The sequence below is a fragment of the Dipodomys spectabilis genome, unplaced genomic scaffold (genome assembly GCF_019054845.1).
Source record: "Dipodomys spectabilis isolate Male_0828 unplaced genomic scaffold, ASM1905484v1 ptg000118l, whole genome shotgun sequence".
Taxonomy (NCBI): domain Eukaryota; kingdom Metazoa; phylum Chordata; class Mammalia; order Rodentia; family Heteromyidae; genus Dipodomys; species Dipodomys spectabilis.
Window position 1 is genome coordinate 894,819 of NW_024870795.1, and position 10,620 is coordinate 905,438.

At 49.9% G+C, this 10,620-nt stretch overlaps 1 protein-coding gene across 2 annotated transcripts in view; it reads right to left on the reverse strand.

Moving 5' to 3' along the window:
- Tmco4 (transmembrane and coiled-coil domains 4) overlaps nt 1-5,574 on the reverse strand; it is a 65,576-nt gene extending 60,002 nt beyond the window's left edge. For both annotated transcript variants that reach the window (XM_042688731.1, XM_042688730.1), the window contains exons 1-2: nt 5,541-5,574; nt 2,042-2,223 (exon numbers count right to left, since the gene is read on the reverse strand). The gene's annotated coding sequence lies outside the window, so the exon portion shown is untranslated. The remainder of the gene's footprint in view (nt 1-2,041; nt 2,224-5,540) is intronic.
- Between the last annotated feature and the right edge of the window lie 5,046 nt (nt 5,575-10,620).

A 10,620-nucleotide genomic window follows, 5' to 3' on the forward strand; every position in this document is an offset into this window, starting at 1 on the left:
CTGAGGTAAATGAAGTGTCTCAGGAGGTCTCCATGGCAACAGACACAACACAGAAGAACCCAGAGGATTCTGGGTAACCACATTACACACCAAAAAGGGGTGAGAGACATGGCCAGGAAGGAGAGTTGCCACCCTCTTTCTTATTTCAGAGCTGAGAGAGTACGCAGGATGGGAGGATGGGGTAGCACGAACACCTAGGCTCTACGGTAGGTCTCCCATTACCACACTGTCTTCCTTCTCTGCTGGGGCTTTGGCATAAGCCACCTGGGGCTCTCATGTGGATCACAGTGGGAGCCCTCTCACCTGTCTCTTTCTGCCTCATCTGAAGCCAGTCGTGATGCCACAAGACAGTGCTCTCGTGAACAAAGGCAGCCTGTGCTCTTCCTCCGCTCTAAACTCCCAGGCGTTCCTTCTCATGAGTCAAGTCCCCTATAAAGGTCACAGGGTTTCTGAGACTGTAAGCTAGTACAACCACTACGGAACTCAGTATGGAGGTTCCTCCAAAAACTGAAAATAAGAGTTACCATAAGATCCAGCGATCCCACCCTGAGACATTTACCTGAATGAATATGTCAGGACACAATAGAAGGACCTGCACACTCCTGTTCATTGCTGCACTATTCCCAATAGCCAAGCTATGAAAACAGCTCAGGTGCCTTACAATTGATGAATGGCCCAAGAAAATATTATATATATATTTATATAACATATCACATATAATACATATGTGATATATTAGATGTAATTTATAATGAAGTATTATTTTATTGACTACCCCAGAAAAAAAAGATATATGTTTTGTTTTTATGCTTGAATTCAGGGCCTAGGTACTTGCTCTTTAACATTTTCCCCTCAAGGCTAGTGCTCTACCATTTGAGCCACAACTCTATTCTTGCTTTTCTGATGGTTAATTAAGAGCTCAGAGTCTTAGGGCTGGGAAGGTGGCTCAGTGGTAGAGCACTTGCCTTGCATGCATGAGGCCTTGGGTTGGATTCCTCAGCACCACATAAGCAAAAAGAAAAAAGCCGGAAGTGGCGCTGTGGCTCAAGTGGTAGAACGCTAGCCTTGAGCTGAAGAGCTAAGGGACAGCTCCCAGGCCCAGAGTTCAGGCCCCCACAATTGGACTCCCCCCCCACAAAAAAAAAAAAGAGATCAGAGTCTTATGGACTTTCCTTCCCAGGTTGACTTCAAACTGGGATCCTCAGATCTCAGTCTCCTGAGTGGCAAGGATAACAGGCATGAATCACCGCACCGGCACCCAGCTGTGTGTTATCTCTTTTCTACCTAACAATTCTTCTGGGCAGTGCTATCATCCCTGATATACAAGTGGGGATAGAGGGGTCCTTAAGAGATCAAATTCAAGGTCACTGGATAATAGTATTTAAACTCATATCTGGGTCTTCATCCAAGGCAGCCACCTTAACTCTGATAAAACTGTATTTCTCGGGCTGGGAAGGTGGCTCAGTGGTAGAGCGCTTGCCTTGCATGCCTGAGGCCCTGAGTTCGATTCCTCAGCACCACATAAGCAAAAAGAAAAAAAAAGCCAGAAGTGGCGCTGTGGCTCAAGTGGTAGAGGGCTAGCCTTGAGCTGAAGAGCTGAGGGACAGCGCCCAGGCCCAGAGTTCAGGCCCCACGACCGGACCCAAAAACAAACAAACAAACAAAAAAAAACTGTATTTCTCTTTGGTTATGTTTATACCAGAGGGGGCCCAAAACATTTCAGACACAAGGCTAGCAATGTGGTTTAGTGGTAGAGTGCCTGCCTAGCATGCATGAAGCCCTGGGTTTGATTCCTCAGTAAACAGAAAAGGCCAGAAGTGGCGCTGTGGCTCAAGTGGTAGAGTGCTAGTCGAGCAAAATGAAGCTCAGAGACAGTGCCCAGGCCCCAGGACTGGCAAAAACAAAAACAAAAAAAACTAGACACAATTAGAAAGCTATCAGTCTAATGAATCTCAATGGCTCCCACCCACTACAGTGTGTGTGTGTGTGTGTGTGTGTGTGTGTGTGTGTGTGTTGTGTGTAACTGGCCTTTCTGACTTACCTCTACTCTCCTTTTCCAGGCAGTCCTCAGTTCAAGTGCATTCTTGGCTGGCCAAGTCCATATGGGAATCCTTAGCTCAGACAGCTCTCGAGCTGTGGCTCCATGCACAAATGGTGTTCAATAGTGAGATTCCCTGGGGTTCACTCTCCCCATCCTATCTCTGTTTCACGACGACGATCTCCCTAGGAAGTGATGAACATGTTACGATAAGAAAATCCATGCCTACCTGCCCAAATGGGGAGTCCACACAGCTAGTACGTGTTCTTCCTACAATGCACACCCCCCTCAGGTCTGGATGACTGCAAACCCCAAGCTCCTTTCCTGAACCTCAGAGGGCTCAGGAGCTGCCTTCCTAGATTTGTCCAGTGGCTATGGGACCTGCAGCCTCTGAAGTTCCAAAGGCTCAGTCTCCTCACAGAGAGAATGGCTGGGTAGAATGGTTGCCTGGTCTCCTGACCAGGAGGGGTGGGGTGGCTGAGAGGCAGAGTATCTTCTTTTCTCATGAGAGCTTCAGTATTTACTCTGCCCCACCGCTGCCTCCTCATCCTTCCCTGCATGATTTTTTTCCCCTCCAAACGTGGTCACTCCCAGACAATGAAGCAAAGCTTTGTTTGCTTATCTGTCTCCCCCACTAGGGAAAGCTTCAAGGGGCAAGTGGCTCTGATAGCCTGTTCCCTGAGGAATCCTGGGACCTACCCTAGAACAGCCCCTGGCTTTTGCATGACTGAAGGGAGGAACACCAGTGCACATAACTCCCTCCACTAGTGAGGAATGACTTCAGCTTATCTTTTTGAAGGACAAACGTTTTCTATAAAGTGAGGTCCCTAGCGTGCTCAAGTAGAGCTTTTTGCAGGTAGATTTCATTCCTGACTCAGACCCAGCGCTGGAAATCCCAGGCTGGTGGTACTGCACAGAGGCAGAAACAAATCAGTGTATTTATTTATAGTTTGCTTAGCTTTGCTGGTACTGTGGGGTTGGGGGGTGGGGCTTGAGTTTAGGGCCTTGAGCTCAGGCTTTCTGCTCTACCACTTGAGTTACAGGTCCACTTCTGGCTTTCTTTCTTTCTTTCTTTCTTCTTTCCTTCTACTTTCTTTCTTTCTTCTCGTTCATTGAAGATAAGAATCTCTCAGATTTTGTCTGCCTGGTCTGGCTTTCACCTAGACTCTCTAATCTAAGCCTCCTGAATAGCTAGAATTACAGGCATGAGCCACCAGAGTGCACCCCTGACCTTTCACATAGATGGTGGACTCTGGGTTGGGCTAAAATCTGAGGAATGGGGAGGTGTTTACCAGGAAGAGGAGTGGTCCAGGGGAGCTTGTGCAAAGGCCCTAGGGGCATGTGTGGGCTGGAGGGCTATTAATAAAGTGCTCTGAGATGGGCTGCAGACTAGGCCAGACTTAGGCGAATGGCCTCAAAGTCCAGGTAACAAGGTTTTGCTGTTTTCTCTAAGAACACAGAAAGGCACACGAGGTTTATGGTGGAGTGTGGTACAATTGGAATGGGTCCATCTGGCTGCCTGAGTGGAGGTCAGCGAAATAGTGGGTTCTCTCTCCAGCCACCTTCCTGCCTGCTGTACCATGTTCAAGGACTCCCACCCTCCCCAACAGGCCAGTCCATTTTATAATGTGGATCCCTGTTTACAGAACTCTTAGGGTGTAAGTACATAAGAAGACTTGATAATAAAGCCACCTGACGGCAGTGCTCAGCCCCATTTGGGCCATCCCAGTGGCTGCTCTGGCCTTCACAGCCCCGTGAAACCCACAGAGGGAGATAGTACCAGGCTTGGGAGGAATTCTCCACATTCTGCCTTCACAGGAAGCTCTAGCATCCCAGTCAGTCCACTGCCCCTCCCCATCCCCAGCTTTGGTCCTAAAAGTCAAACCCTGAAGCTTAAGCATCCCAGTAAGCCCCCCCCCCCTTCATCCCCCCTTCCCGGCCACCCTTCACTCCTCAGTTTTGGACCTAAAAGTCAAAGTCTGAGTGCCAGACAATGCCCATGAAACAAGCACCCTGGTGTCTTCAGCTCCTTCCATCCTCTGACAATCATGCAGGTAGGTTATGAACTAGGCCCTCCACAGGCTCCAGACCACTTAGACCACTAGGTGCACATGGCTCATGCCTGTAATCTCAGCTACTTCAGGAGGCTGAGATCTGAGGATCACAACTGAAAGCTAGCCTGGAGAGGAGAGTCTGTGAAGACTACAGAGCCAGAAGACTATTCAGGGAGTTGACCTGGTAGGAGCTGTCTGTTTCAGGAGCTTGGAGGGACCTCAGTATCCTTGCCTGGAATTCAGGCCCCCAGTCTCTGTGTCACAAGTGTCTTTTCTGGGAGGACTAACAGGAGCCATGGTAGCTCCTAGGTACCTTTGAATGGCTGGAGGAAGAACTCAGCGGTAGAGCAAGGTTTAGTGTATGCCTAAGGCCCTGAATTTGATCTCTAGCACCAATAAACGAATCAATCAATGTATAAATAAACATGTCAACAAATAAAATACACCCTTGCTCGTGTCTAATCTGGCAAGGCCTGATACAGGCTACACTTTGTCCCTGTGCATTACAATTTATGGGAGACATTTTGATATATCTCATGTGCGCAATGATCCCTGTTGCACGATAAGAAAATGGAGGCCCAGAGGGGGTCACCCAAGTTCACACAGCTGGGAAGTGATAGTACCAGGACTCTAGGCTCTGACCTTACTTTGGGGGTGTGTGTGGGGGTCTTACTTGCCACTCTCTACCCACCTGCCCCTTCCCTTCTATTGCAGTCTTCGGGAATGGGGACACTTAGGATGGCAGAAGCATCTTCAAATGAGACCCACTAAGACCGAGGCTCTGAGGGGACCGGGCATGGCACCTGCTTCTGCCAGTTCGGCTGTGTCTCCGTGTGACGGGGGAAGGACAGAGAAAGGGCACTGTGGAGAGCAATCGTGCCCAACCGCGGGTCCGATAAGGAGGGTTCTCATGTTCTCAGTCCTGGCCATCCTGAGAGGCCCTGGCGCGGGGTGGGGGCTGGGCTTCCTCGGGTCACCCGGGGAATGGGGCTTGGAGTCCACTGAGGGCCAGGCGCCTCGGAGGGGCCGGGAGAGGTGACCCCGCCCGCGCGCGGAGGGAAAGGGGGGGTGGACGTCCAGCGACCCCGCTGACCCCCCCTCCCCCCGTGACCTCGGGCAGCCCCTTTCTCCAGGCCCACACCAGCACCCCCATGAATCAGGGGAGCGGCTCGGTGACCTCCTAAGGCCTCAGCCCCACAGGCTGGAAGCAGGAGGCGCCCCAGGAGTGCGCTGCCTAGCCTCAGTTTCCCCATATGCCGCCTGCACGGTGTTCCGGAGAACTTCCGGGAGACAGGAAGAACTTGCCTGGAGACAGAGGCGCCCGGGCGGGCGGCCGGGACGCCGTGCGCTCGGGGTCACGGCCAGGCACGGGGGACATCTGCTGCCCCCGGGGGCGCGGGCGCGGGGCCCTGGCGGGGGCGGGGGGACGGCAGGCCCGGCGCGCTTACCTGGAGTGGCGGCGACGGCGGCGGCGGGGCGGCCCGGCTCCTCCCCGCGCCGGGCCCTCCCCGCGCCCGGCCGCCCCGCGCCGGCTCGGGCCGGACGTCCCGCCGCCCGGGGCGCAGCGCGCCGGCCGCGGGTCCCCGGCGGGTCCTCCCGACCCCTTGTGCGTCCCCCTCCCCGTCCCCTCCCGCGGGCCACCCGAAGCCCTTATGGTCCCATCGCCCCCCTGCCTCGGGCCCCGGGGCTGCCCAGCTCTTCCTGGGGAAGTGTCTACGCGGGGACCGTGGGGCCGCTGGTCCCGTCCGGGACCAGAGAAGGCGAGGCTACAGTTTGCTCTTGGGGTCGGCTTGGATGGGGGCGTTGGGCCTGGATGGGGGGTGTGGGGGCGTGGCCCCGGGCGGGGCGTGGTCACTGGTGGGGGCGTGGCCCTGGCGGGGCGGGGCCTGGGTGGAGGGGTGGGCCAGTTATGAGTGGATGGAAAGTTTCTCTCCTGCGTCGGGTCAGGGAAGCGGAGCGGCCCCCGGAGCAGCAGCGCCCCGTGCGCGCGCAGCGGGACCCTCACTTCCGGTTCTCTAATGTCAAATGCGGTGTAGATTCTGGCCTGGGCACCAGAGGCTCCCGGGCCTGGGCCACCGTCAGATCACCTTCTCCCGGCTGTTTTCTGGCTTTCTATTCTCGCCAGTCTCCCCAGACCTCCACCTTGAACGTTTGGCCTTTGAACAACTACCATGTGCCAGGCACTGCCCTGTGCGTGTGTGTGTGTGTGTGTGTGTGTGTACACGTGTGTACAGGGTCTGGTGCTCTGACTTGGCTTTTTATTTTTATTGCTTTAGGCTGCAGCTCTACTACTGGAGCCACATCGCCTCTTCCTGTCTTTTGCTGGTTAACTGGAGATAAGAGTTTCACAGACACTCCTGTCCAAGCTGGCTTCAAATCCTGATCCTCAGATCTCAGCCTCCTGAGTAGCTAGGATTACAGGCCACCAGTGCCTGGCCCTGCTGTATTTTAATCTATGACCATGTTCATTTTTCTGCATGCTATGTCAGGCTGCCCCTTCTGGAATTTACAAGTTCTGTGCCTAGGCCCTAAGTACTGCCAATCCTCAGTACTGTCAAAATAAATAAATAAAAGTTCCCCATCTGGGTGCCCAGTCCCGGAGACTGTGCAAGGATCTGGTAAAAGAGTCTTGTTGCTCTAGCAACCCTGTGAATTTCCACCACACCCATTAACAAACAAGAAGCAAGCTTAGTTTCCCACTGAGCTGAAGCCACTGGCAGATCTAATGAGTGTCAGAGCCTGACTGTGAATCACAGTGACCTCAGAGGCTGCTGCTCTTTCTTCTGGTGAAGGCAGACAGGTACCCTGAGTGGTAAGGGATGAGTCAGAGACCAGCATTCCAGCTGGGAGCTTGTGACTCATACACCTCCTTATCTCCTGGCTGGCCAATTAGGAACAGAAAAGGCAGCTAAAGGGTTAGTGTGATGTTCAAACAAGTTACAGGATGCAGGCTGAAGAGGCTGAAGGGTGACCACTGAGCCCCTATGGAATAATAACCACATGGAACAAGCTACTGGTGGCTCATGCCTGTAATCCTAGCTACTCGGGAGGCTGAGATCTGAGGGTCACAATTCAAAGCCAGTCTGGGTAGAAAGCCTGTGAGATTCTTATTAACCAGCAAAAAAGTGAAATTGTGGCTCAAGTGGTAGAGCACCAGCCTTGAGTGAAAAAGTTAAGGGACAGCACCCCACACACAAATAACTGTACTGGAATGGATAACAACAGAAAACTTCTAGCTAACCCTCCTCTCAATAGCAAGTAATCCCTTCCTTTTAGCCAGACTGGTTGTGTGGGATCAGGTAGGACTATGGACCTGTGCTTTTTCCCATTCCTAATATGGCCTGCTTGCCTCTGGTCATTGGATCTAGTTATAGTCATTGTACCACATGCCCATCACTCTAGTGACCCTAACACAATCAGACCTGATTCCATAACGAAAGCTACAGGTAGGAAAAGTGGAGAAAATATCTTTATCTCTTTTGTTATGTTTTAGAGATTTTTTTTAAAGTGACTGACATTATAAAATGTACAATGTCATCTGTAAAATCAGGAAGATGGTTGTCCAGGACCTTTAATTTAATGAAGATTACATGAGTATGTTTAAAGTACTTTGAATAGGATACACAATAAAAATATTGCAAATGCAAGATACACAATAAAAATTAGTGGCTATTATCTCTGTTTAAAAAATACTTTTGAGCTTGGCACTTGTGGCTCACACTTGTGGTTTTTTGTTTTTGTTTTTCAGTCTAAGAATTGAAATCTAGGCCTGGGCACTGTCCCTGAGCTCCTTTTTCTCAAGACTAGCACTCTACCACTTGAACCACAGCATTACTTCTGGCTTTTTCTGTGATTTAATTAGAGATCGGAGTTAGATAGGAGATAGACTTTTCTGGCCTAGGCTGGCTTTGAACCATGATCCTTAGATCTCAGCTTTCTGAGTAAGATTACAGGTGTGAGTTGCTTCCTTTTTTTATGAGTTCTATTTCTATGGGATTGGTGTCTACCCTAATGACATTGTAGCTGGATCACTTCTAGAGCTATCAGTGCCTGGCTGGGCTATAAATTATATATATATATATATAATTTTTTTCTTCTTCTCCAGTCTTGGGGCTTGAACTCAGGGCCTAGGGCACTGTCCCTGAGCCTCAAGGCTTGTGAGCTACCACTTGAGCCACAGTGCCACTTCTGGCTTTTTCTGCATTATGTGGTACTGAGGAATCAAATCCAGGGCTTCATGTATGCTAGGCAAGCACTCTACCACTAAGCCACATTCCCAGCCCCGGGATATGTATTTTTAACGAGCTCCCTTGGTGATTCTGAGGATAAATCAGGTTGGGAACAAAAAAATTATTGGATTCAATTTTCTCAGAAATTATGGAAATGGGAAATGACCACAATTATTGTTTAGAGGCTATTGCTTTTGTAACTATTCCACTGTGTATACTTTATATCACTTAATTCTATGCAATATATACTATTGTTTAACCCTAGTTCTCAGTGAAGTCTGCCCTTGGCCAGGATTGCCGAACCTGAAGGTGTAGAGCCAGGATTTGAACCTAGGCTCAGCTAATTCTACTATCCTGCCCTCTCCTAGGCCTAAATATCAGTACAGGTTCAAAGACATTTAGATTTGTTGTGAATTCTGCCGTGGGGCCTGGCCTGGATCTTTGTTGAATGGAACTGAATTTACGGTGATGTTACTGAATCCATTATTACCTTCTCTTCAGGCTGGCTTCACACCATGATCCTCAGATCTCAGCTTTCTGAGTAGCTGCAATTTCAGGCATGAGAACATCAGTGCCTGGCTAGATCTTAATCTGGGAAATGCAGATCATAACTCAACGATTATGAAGTTATGAAGACTAAAGAAGACTTAGGGTCTGTAGGTGTTGGTTCCCATTCCTCCTATGAATTATTTGGCATTTGGGGGTCGCAGGGGAATTGCAGAGCTGCTTGGGGTCTTGAGCTCCCATCCACAATAATGGGAGAAGAAAGTAGGACCCAGCCTGGGGAGGCAATCAGACCATATGTTGAGCGTTCTGATCGCAGGATGTGGCATGAACAACTTAGATGAACTACTGGGGAATAGAGACTATGTCAGCTTCCTACAAGTGCTCCAGCAACATGCCAGAATTTCAAAGCCTTCATCAATAGAAATGTCTGGTCTGGCCCACCCCCTCTGAGAAGCTGGAAGTCGGCGATAAAGGGAAGAGCAGCATGGTCCTCAGGGCAGTGAGGGAGAAGCTTCTCTGGGCCTCTCTCCTGCTTCTGGTGATTGCTGGCCCTCTCTCCTAGTCCTGGCTTGCATAGATCACTTACATACACCCCCATGCCTTTTTTTTTTCCCTCCTAGGACTTGAGTTTGAATTCAAGGCTTCTCATGCTTGTTTATCTTGCTTGTTTGGCTGGTGCTCTCCCTTTGAGGCATGCTTCTAGCTTGGCTTTTTGCTCATTATTTAGGAGATGGAGTTGACCAGACTTTTTCAGCCACAAGCTGGCTTTGAACCTTGATCCTCAAGATCTGAGCCTCCTGAATAGATAGGATTAATGATGTGAGCTGCTTCCTCTTTTTATAAGAGTGCTGTTTGAAAGGAAACTGTAACCCAGGCAGAAAGTAACCCAAAAGACCACACGGACAAAAGTCAAGTAGAGGAAAAGATTTATTGCCAGCAGAGCTGACAAGGCCAAGTTCTCATGAGGAAAGGAGAAAATGGCACCGACTGGCTCCCTGGAGACCCCTTTTATATCGTTGGGGGCCGGAAGTAGGCAATGTCTCACCCACTGACTAGGCGCTGTCATCCAGGGCAGAGATTAGGTCTGCGAGGTGGGCATTTCCTTACTGTTTCTATGGGATTGATGTTTACCCTAAGGGCATTATAGCTGGATCACTTCTAGGGAAACCTTGTTCCTAAGTAAGACTGCCTTCTGAGTAGGGAGTGAGGGTTAGGATTTCAACATATTATTTTAGGGTGATGTAATTCGGCCCATAGCAGGTTAATTTTCCTTCTTTGTTGAAGATTAAATGTCCTGTCTGCTTCCATACACAGAACAGACACCAGTGTAGTTGTCAGATAAATAAATAGATTGATCTAATATTCCACAGTGTTTTGAATTCTTCAGAAGGTTTTTCTATTGGTCCCAGAGACAAGCCCCATTTTAGTATTTAATGAATGAATGAATGAATGAATTAATACTAAGTACTGGTTCTGGGCTCTCGGCTTTTTTTGTTGTTGTTGTTGGTCGTGGGGCTTGATCTCTGGGCCTGAGCGCTGTTCCTCAGCTCTTCAGCTTAAGGTGAGCGCTCTACCACTTGAGCTACAGCGCCACTTCTGGTTTTCTGGTGGTTTATTGGAAATAAGAGTTTCTCGGACTTTCCTGCCTGGGCTGGCCTTGAACCGTAATCCTCAGATCTCAGCCTCCTGAGTAGCTAGGATTACAGGTGTGAGCTACCAGCACCCAGCTTCTCTTGGCTTTTTAAGGTTGGTGCTCTACCACTTGAGCCACAGCTCCACTTCTGGGTTTTTT